The 8,891-nt window shown below is 40.5% G+C and overlaps 2 pseudogenes; one reads left to right on the top strand and one right to left on the bottom strand.

The window, feature by feature from the left end:
• The first annotated feature begins 2,836 nt into the window (after window positions 1–2,836).
• On the top strand, window positions 2,837–3,463 carry LOC103713249 (protein DMP4 pseudogene; annotated as a pseudogene).
• A 2,897-nt stretch (window positions 3,464–6,360) lies between these two features.
• Window positions 6,361–7,687, bottom strand: LOC148702555 (uncharacterized; annotated as a pseudogene).
• Between the last annotated feature and the right edge of the window lie 1,204 nt (window positions 7,688–8,891).

Below are 8,891 nucleotides of genomic sequence, written 5' to 3' on the forward strand. Positions count from 1 at the left end.
AGGCCACCAAGGTTCACTACAACAAAAACTATAATTGTCGACTCTATATTACCGATGCTAGATAGAAGCGTCGGTAAACTTTTTTTAACAACAAAGAATGCCGACGCTTCTAAAAGCGTCGATACTTTTTAAAAGCGTCGGCAATTATTTTTTTCTACTCTTACATAAGCGACGCTTTAGAAAACTTTGGAAAGCTCTTTATCGACCTTTATAAGTGTCGGTAAAGGTCTTAAAAAGTTTTTTTTTCTTGTGGTGGCTGTGGCCCTTTTATTTGGTCATACACCCCAAGATCTTCAGCTTCATATCTTCTTTTTCCTTCTTCTTGGGTTTGGGGGGTGGGGTGAAAGAGGCAGTTTTATTGATGGTGCAAGGAAAGCCCCAGCCAATTACAGAGTCGTATGGATAGACCGATAGAGACAGGGCGCATAGCCTACTCAGAACTATGATAGAACTACGTTGAGATACAGAAGACCCAGTGGCTGGCGACAGGGGCGGCCCAATACATTTGGGAGCCTTAGGCGAACTCATTAGAAGAGACCTTTTTTATTATTATTTAAATAAAATTTTTTTAAAATAAATATAAAAATATTTTAAAATTTTTATTTAAAAATAATTCGTCTAGCTTTTTGAGAAGCAAAATTACTAATTAAACTTTTATACTCAAGATCCATTAAAATACTATCTATTGCTAATTCTTGAGTTGAATTTGATGTAGTGTTATGTTTGTTTGTAACAACAAATCTATCTAGAGCTCCTTTTTGAGATTGAATGAGTTTATCAATTTTTCTTTTTTTTTTTGAGTTTTTCATACCCACAGTCATATTTTCTATTAGACATTTTAATCTATAAATAATATTATCAAACTAAACAATTAAAAAAACACCACAAACAAATCAAAATATAAAAAAGTTAAAAATGATAAAACTTAATTGTGTCAAGAAAAACAAACTCGGGCTCCGACAAGTAGTGCCGAACTTAATTGTGTCGAGAAGAGGTGGAATTAATAGTGCCGAACTGGACGACGAGAAGAGACCGAATAGCGCCGAACTGCTGAAGTCACAACCAATCTACAATTGGACCAAAAAATAACCAATTCTAAATTAATTACTTAACTAAATAAAAATTAATTGGACCAAAAATTAATTAATAAACTAAGTAACTAACTCACCTGTCAGTCCTGCCTCACTGTCGGTGCCTGGGAATGGGATCAGTGGGAACTGGCCAACTGGGAACTTGGGAAGTGGGAGTGGGACTGTGGCCTCTGGGAACCGAGTCAACCGACCCGTGATCGTGGGTCGGTGGGTGGGGGCCTTCCCTGGGCCGGGAGGAAGTCGAAGACTCGGAGCCGGATGAGCCGACTGCCGAGGACGACGAGAAGAGCCGGGAGGCCTCGGTCGCCGCGGAGCCCGGGGGCCGGAAGTCGGAGGTCGGAAGTCGGGAGTCGAGAGTCGGGAGCCGGGAGGCCTCGGTCGCCGCGGAGCCCGGAGGCCGGAGGAGCCGACTAGCCGAGGATGGCGACTCGGCGAGGAGAGCTGGAGAGGAGAGGACGGGAGGCCGGAGGCTGAAGCTGAGGAGGCCGGAGCTCGGACCTCGGAGCCGAGGAGGAGGCAGGCAGGCTGCAGGCAGCACGAACGAAAGCAGAGGAGGAGGAGATGGTGGACCGTGGAGCGGACCGTCCGAGCGGTCGAGCGGAGCCGAGGCCCGAGGAGGCCGGAGGACGGGAGGAGGCCGAGGAGCCGAGGACGGCGACGTCGGCGAGCCGGCGAGGAGAGCTGGAGAGGACTGAGAGCCGAGCTTAAAATCGGGAAGACGCCGAAGGGACGCACTGTAGCCGTGTAGCGGCGTACGGGCGGAGCTCGGTAGCCATCGCCCAGTCCCCTCCCCGTCTCAGCCGTCTGCCAGATGCCATCGCCACTGCCCACTGCCCAGCCCCAAGCCCCCTATCCTTTCACATCCGTCGTCTACTCGTCCATCACCCACCCTAATTAAACAATAAAAAAAAAGTGGCCGTCGGTGGGGGCCTTCCCTCGGCCGGGGGCCTTAGGCGACCGCCTCGGTCGCCTAAGGCTCGAGCCGGCACTGGCTGGCGATGGGCAAGCAGGTAGCTAGGGTTTAGAAGAAGGCCCCTAAAGCCAAATCACTTATTAGAAGTTGTCCATAACAGCCATGAGACAGCCCCTAAAGTCCGCAATTACTTGAATCACCTATTAAATTGATCAAATAGTGTAACGTATATAGCTTTCATGAGTTACAAGCCAATTAATGCATATTAGCCGGAACACAACCAATCGAATAGATGATGATCAAAGAATGGCACAAATTAATATTTACGTGCACCATAAAATAATGTACCATCACCTGAAGGGCTTCAGGTGAAGATAGGCATAAGTAATCGCCAATGCCTTCGGCCTGCAATCTTATAAAGCCATTAATATAAAACCCGCTAGCTCTCTTGCCTGAAATACGTGTGTCCCTTATCTAGTTATCTTGCGGATATTCTGGCAACAGCGTCCGAAACAAACTGGAACGAGTAGAGGCCTCTTTCTCCGGCATTTTTCTCTGGATTTCTGTTACCCATGTCACAAAGGCCATTACTCAAAATAAGCAATTGTTATGGGAAAATTTATGGCCACCTCAAACAAGTAACCAAAACCCCTCCACGATTCTTGTAAAACGTTTGCTTCTCATCCATTTCAGTTTCGCTTCCTCTTCCTCGCGAGCCATATTACGTACAAACACATCCTCCCTTCCACCACCCTTCATCCTCCTCTCATTTCCCTTTCCTTCCCTGCATGTTGCAGATGCGTGGTGAAGAGTGCAGAAAAGATATGCGATGATGGAAGAAAACATGTGTGATAAAGAAGCTCAGCAGCAGCAGGAGGAACCTCTCTTGATCCCAAAATCATCCAACAGCGACCGCAAGACTCCTAAACGGAAAGCAATCAGAAAAACCTTCAAGAGCACCGCCCATCTTGCAAACCTCCTACCTACTGGCACTGTTCTTGCCTTCCAGCTCCTGTCTCCCATCTTCACCAACCAAGGCCGCTGCAATGCCAAAAGCTGGAATATGACCGCAGGCCTCGTGGCTCTCTGTGGACTGTCATGCTTCATCCTGAGCTTCACGGATAGCTTCCGGGACGAGTCTGGCAAGGTTCGGCATGGGCTGGCAACATTCAGGGGCTTGTGGGTCATTGACGGAACTGCACCCCTTCCTCCACAGGTTGCAGTTAACTACAGGATTAAGCTCATAGATTTTGTCCATGCATTCATGTCGATACTGGTTTTTGTAGCGGTTTCTTTGCTTGACCGGAATGTGGTGTCATGCCTTTATCCAACCCCATCTGAGGAGATGAAGCAGGTTCTCGCTTCACTGCCGATCGGTATCGGAATTTTTGGCAGTATGCTTTTTGTTGCTTTCCCCACCAGGCGCCATGGAATCGGCTTTCCACTCTCTTCCCAGTGATGTCAGTTGTTCCAACTCTCTGTTCTTCCGTGTTCTTTTGCTGCAAGTGCAGTCATCCATTATGAAAGCCCTTATGGAGAGTAGGATGTATAATTTAACATAGCAAACAGCACTGTGTTCATACATTTACTGTTTAAAGACAGCTGGTAGTGGTAGAGAAGTTATGAAGAAGCATTCTGAAAATCTACTTGTTGGACATTATGTCTTCTTGGTAATGGAACTTCCATGATTTACTCTGAGAAGAGTATTCAGTTTATTCTTTCTTTTGATAATCCAAAACGATATTAATAGATATTATGAAATTAAGTTGCAGCAAATCAGGTATCCCATGCAATAAATTAAGAAAAGTTCAGAAGAATGTCTTTAACAAAATTGCCCAGTCAGTATATTTTTCTTTTACTTTTGCATGGTAAGTATATCGCAAATTCATAGAATGTGGCAAAAATGTGGCAAATTGCTCGTGCATTTTTTAAATGGATTGGCATTTTTTAAAGTATATATTCTCAGGAAGCATGCTATTTTTTAAAGCATTGCAAAAAACATTCCAGAAAGTTACAAAAATGTACACCTATATATGTTGACTTTTCCATTTGATGAAAATCGGCCTGAGAAAGAAAAGACTTGTCAATCATAGTTGGCAGTCCAAGATTTCAGGTTGTGGTCTTCACCTTCTCTTTTGCAGCCAGATTATGTAACCATCCATTAGGTTCTTTTCTGCATTACATCTTAGAAAAATGCAACTAAGGTGAGTATCAACAAAGGTAACAGAATTCCAATACCAAGTTCAGATGCCAGAACATTATGGCAAAGAAATACACAAAATTACAGATAACAGCAAAGAGAGGAATCTCTCTACAAGTTATTTGCAGGCAGGCGCTGCTTCGAAAATCCATAAGGCTGATGTTGATGGGTTCTACAGTTAGGAAGTATCTTGATCTAAGGCAATAGCACTATTAAGTTATCTATGGTCATAGGACTACATTCGATATGGGGAACCATGAATCTATAGATAAAGAGCTAAATGTGTTAAAGAACCTAAAATTAGCTGTATGTGAAGGAATGCATGCATAGCCAATTAGAAGCGGAAAAAATGACTAGGAACAATGACATGTCTTCGGTGATATCATCAAAGAGCTCATTGGCCAGGATGAGTATTTTCTTCCTCTTCTTACTTTTCTTGCCTGCTTCCTCTCTTCATATCCTGCTATCTCTTTCTCCTTTCTCTTTTTTCTCTTCTCGAAAATACTACTCCTCTTGGTCTTCCCCTCTTTTCTACATTTTTGCAATTAAACTTGTATGGCTATTCCCTTGTTCCCTTACTTTCAAATTTATCCTTTTCTTATTTGTCTTCCTTTTTTTCTCTTTTTTCTTTTTCCTTTCCTGTTTCTTGCCCCAATTATTTTTTCACTGAAAGAACTAAATGGTTGCTCATTTTCTCTTTTGACTTTAAACTTTGTTTAATCCGGCACAAACAGCCTAACTGCCTAAGGCACCAAGAAAGTGCAGACGGGTCCCTAATGCCTACAATCCACTGACTACCATGACAACCTTGGCCACTAGAGAGATATCTATCCACATATTATGACCTTTTTTTAGTGAAAGTTGAAATTTTTACAGTAGGCATTGCTCCTAATAGTCAAGCCTTGCCTAGACTCACTTAAACTTGCTGCCTATCCTAATCCTCATTCTTCATACATAGATTTCGATACATCCTGCTTGCTCTTAAATGAGAAGATCTGCGAATTCTTTAAGTTATTGTAACTCCACATATTCCACCAGAAAACCTTAATGTCCCTAATAGCACACGACTGAAGGTGAATGTAATATAAAGAATTAGCATCAGAAAAGTAACAGATGTGATTTGTTTTTAAATACAAGTCGAAAATGCATACTTTCAAAAACATAAGGAAAGAGATTTAGGAATGAAGAAAAAAAACACCCTAGTATCTATCCAGAAAAGTCATTGAGATCTCAAAAATCAAAAACTACATCAAGTTCCCATAAAATTTGTCATTTGGCGTAACTCATATATGAATCCTTCAAAGGATCTTGATGTGCTTAAAACATATCCAATCCAACTTGCCATATATCCACGCGTTCTAAGTAGTCTAGGGATCTTAGGGATCTTCATTCCTCGAGCATCTAGATGGAACATATAATGAATTTCCTAAATTAAAATAATAAAATCCAAGAAGTCGGTAAAGACAGGTAGCTGTGTTTAAGTGATCTAGCATGTAACATTGCATCTCAATGAATCTTAAACAATCTTGGGTGCTCAGAATCCTAATTTCCTAGTATTAATATGACTTCTGGATAGATATTTCGTTTTGCTATCATCAAACGTAGATTGTTGCATGTAAATCATGTTAGCATGCCGCTTCTATAAGTTATGACATTTTTTTAAAGATTTGTTTAGTTACAGTAATAACGTATAAACCGTCCCATCACCACCCCACAAAAAAAAAAATCTTTTATATTCACAAAAGGAGCTTTATATACTCATTCTGCAAAGTAGAAATCACTAAAAGGTATGAAATAATAACATTTCCTTAACAATCTGATTGCACTATCCCCTTGTTAGTGGATAATGTAAAGCTAAAATAATTATTAATGATCATATCTACTAATATTTAAAGAAATTTTAAGGTAAAGGGCCATGTGTCTAGAATCTAGATGCAAAGGAATTATGATATCACAAGAGATGTGAAGCCATAGAATGATATACCTTGAAGTAGGCATGGGGATCCTGAAGATGGTCACAGTTTAGTGGATTCCTGACAGCAAATTGTCATCTAACATATGATCTAACAAATTTTCTTGCATAAGGATCAAACTTCAATCATGAAATAGAAATCCAAGATGTCACACCTTTTGCCGTCCGCGTCATGCGATATGAATTCAGATATAATGACCAGATGGCTTAAAAATCCAAAACTTTTCCTGGTGGGAAGCATCACAGCCTCCATGGTGGGCACAATACAGGCTCAGATTGCTCCTGTGGACCTGAGAGACTAATCCACAACCAGCTGACCCCGTAGAACTTCAGCTGCTTCCTGGACCTTCTCCATTCCCAGTATCCAATAACCAGGTTGCTCCTCTGTGTCCTGATTAGGTACGGAGCAGCATCTCACTAGCAATTCGTGCAGCTTTGTGCACATCACCCTTCTTGCCGAAACACTCCACTAGAAAATGGAATTTCTCTGGCTCGGTAGAAATTCTCCAAGTTCTCATGCTCTGATATACCTGAAAAAACCGGGTTGATTGGCTCTTTGCGCACAGCCCCGCAACCACCATTTTATGAAATCTGGCATGGAGACTTCATCTCACATGGTTTGGCGAAATCCCACTAAGCACCATTTCGTCCAAGTAGTCTGTAGCCTCCTGAAACTGGCCAGAATCACACAATCCCTTGATGAGCTTCCATAAAATCCGGCACCTGCCTTCCTTCCCTGGAGCCTCATCCTATCCAAGACCATCAGCCCATTGATGGGAAAGCTATACGAGATGGTATTTGGTGGGCAACACTCCACAACCATCCGATCAAGCATAGCCGTGGCCTTCGGCTACCGCCGTCCCTTAGATAGGTCATCCGCCAGTGAGATATAGGTGATCTTATTCGGCTCGATGCCTCTTTGACCCATTTCGTCGAACATCTCCAATCCTAAATCCAAACGATCAGACCGGCATAGGCCATGGATTGGAGCAGTCTAACTTCTTCTTCTTCTTCTTCTTTTTTTTTTTTTTTTTTTTTTTTTTTTTTTTTTTTTTGATGTTGATGGGGAGGCAAAAGGAGCCACCTGGCTTTTTATTGAAGATTAATCATATTTACTATAAGAATTCGTGCAAGTGTGTGTATAGTCCCACTTCCACATCGATTATTTGTTTGATAAATCTTGGATATTTATACAAGATCAAGAACCGAAATAATACATTCCAACTAGCCATTTTGGATGAGGTCCTCGCTTATTACAAATGATATCAGAATGGACCCGACCTATGACTTATGTCGACTAACAAACACTGCAGCATGGATCCATTGGGGCTGACCATGGGTCGATCGTGGTGTTGTGATTAGATTTAAATTGATTTGAACCCTTAGCCCGACAAGAATGTCAAGGCTTGAATGAGAAGAGTATGTGAGGATCCGTGAAAACATGTGTTTAGTACCACAAGCAATTTCACAAAGAGAAGTAGTGCAGCTGACAATGATGGAAGAGCTACCATTGCTGCTCATATGCCGGAAGTGACCAAGTTAGAGGGCACCAAATCTATGCAAATTATAGGGAAAGTCTTTTTACTAAAAATCCATTTCATGTTTTTCCACAAAATAATTGTACAGTCCCTACATGGGAATATGAAATCTGATTCTTAATGTAACCAATGAACAGTGAAGAGACTCAATATCAAATTTTATTTTTAATATTCTATAGTTATATCATAAAACCTAAAATTTGTGACTTTATACAAATAATAAATTATGGAGGGAATAGTTTTCAAAATTTGTTTTGCTGTATTTCATGGAATAATTCTATGATCACTATTCACATGAATCTGAAATCTAGTATAGTCAATGTACCATAAAGGGATTTATTATCAATTTTTTTTTTCATGTTTAATATAGTGATGACCAAATGGTTAGTCAATGACCAATACCAAACACAAAGTTCAGAATTTAATGCGATTATGGATGGACCCTTTATCAAATTTCATTTTTCATGACCTATACAGTAACCAAGAAATGGTTCTAGAGTCACCAAATGGAAATACAAAATATGAGCCTTATTATAAATAATAAACTGCATAGGGGTCTGTTGTGAAGTTTTATATTGCACACTTCATATGGCGACCACAAAATTGGCAAGTTCGTAACTATATGGAATAATGGAATTCGAGCTTGTTTTATAACTAATACACTGCATAGGAACTTGCAGTGAGAATTCACTTTCCATATTTTATATAATATTTATGGAGTAGTTCCTTGGTTGGGTTGGGCCAGAATATGTCTTTAACTTCATCCAATACCATTAAGGCAATGTGCAACCACTGAATTCAAGCAATAAAACTGCATAAACGTACTCTACTAATACTAATCAATCTGATATCGAGAAAATAAAAATAACTCGCATGTTTCAATCTTAAAATTCTTATATAAACCAACTTAGCCCAATCTACTAGATCCCTAACCCCCCTTAAAAGAAATGGAACCCAATTCAACCCGTCACTAATTGATCGAATCTAAATTCAGCTTAAATTGAAGTTAGGTTCGGTTAGAGAAATTTCAATAGAAAATTCAGTTGTATCAAATTAAGTTTGAAATATTAAGGTTGTATTTAGAAGCGGAATAATTTACTCCGGAATAAATTAATCCACTCTATATGACCAAGTATTTTATTCTCGACTTAATTAGGATAAATAAATTTGGAAGATA

The sequence above is a fragment of the Phoenix dactylifera genome, chromosome 9 (genome assembly GCF_051530095.1).
Source record: "Phoenix dactylifera cultivar Ajwa chromosome 9, Ajwa_hap1_PhDact_Kaust_v1.1, whole genome shotgun sequence".
Taxonomy (NCBI): Eukaryota; Viridiplantae; Streptophyta; class Magnoliopsida; order Arecales; family Arecaceae; genus Phoenix; species Phoenix dactylifera.